General features: G+C 72.1%; 1 protein-coding gene across 1 annotated transcript in view; it reads right to left on the bottom strand.

Moving 5' to 3' along the window:
• The window catches only part of LOC112956835 (transcription factor RelB homolog), a gene marked incomplete at its 5' end in the record, with an annotated part of 13,932 nt that overhangs the window by 11,851 nt on the left and 1,008 nt on the right, over positions 1-1,073 (bottom strand). The window lies entirely within an intron of this gene.

Raw genomic sequence — 1,073 nt, 5'->3', positions numbered from 1 at the left:
AAACGCCTGGTTTTGACCCAAAAACGCCCCCCAGGAGGGGCCGCAAGTGGCAGAGCCGATGGCTTTATTGCCCCCCCGCCGTGTCCCCGCTGTACGGAGCAGGATGTGGAGGATGTGGGCCCGTGTCACCGTCGGGGTGCTGTGACCCCCCGCACCCCGTGACAGCGACACAGGCGGCGGGGCGGCACCCACCGCCCCTATAAATATAGTGCAAAAGGGGCTGGGAACGGGCGGGGGGGCACCGGGGGCGGGGGGGCAACCCCCCCCCGGCCCCCCTGGCCCAGCGGCCCTGCGGGCTACAGGCGGCGCCGTCAGCCCCTCGGATCCGTGTGGGCTACAGGCGGCCGGGACAGGCGGCACCCTCAGCCCCACGGATCCGTGTGGGCTACAGGCGGCCGGTACAGGCGGCGCCGTCAGCCCCATGGATCCGTGTGGGCTACAGGCGGCCAGTACAGGCGGCGCCGTCAGCCCCATGGATCCATGCAGGCTACAGGCGGCCGGTACAGGCGGCGCCGTCAGCCCCACGGATCCGTGTGGGCTACAGGCGGCCGGTACAGGCGGCACCGTCAGCCCCATGGATCCATGTGGGCTACAGGCGGCCGGGACAGGCGGCGCCGTCAGCCCCACGGATCCGTGTGGGCTACAGGCACCCGGTACAGGCGGCGCCCTCAGCCCCTCCGGATCCGTGTGGGCTACAGGCGGCCGGTACAGGCAGCGCCATCAGCCCCACGGATCCGTGTGGGCTACAGGCACCCGGTACAGGCGGCGCCGTCAGCCCCACGGATCCACGCAGGCTACAGGCGGCCGGTACAGGCGGCACCGTCAGCCCCACGGATCCGTGCAGGCTACAGGCACCCGGTACAGGCGGCGCCATCAGCCCCATGGATCCATGCGGGCTACAGGCGGCCGGTACAGGCGGCGCCATCAGCCCCATGGATCCATGCGGGCTACAGGCGGCCGGTACAGGTGGCGCCGTCAGCCCCACGGATCCGTGTGGGCTACAGGCGGCCGGTACAGGCGGCACCCTCAGCCCCCCCAGAGTCCATCAGCCCCCCGGCTCCGTGGGGCTCCAG

Source organism: Nothoprocta perdicaria, unplaced genomic scaffold (genome assembly GCF_003342845.1).
Source record: "Nothoprocta perdicaria isolate Ctin4 unplaced genomic scaffold, notPer1 scaffold_673, whole genome shotgun sequence".
NCBI lineage: Eukaryota > Metazoa > Chordata > Aves > Tinamiformes > Tinamidae > Nothoprocta > Nothoprocta perdicaria.
This window is presented reverse-complemented; position numbering and strand designations above follow the sequence as displayed.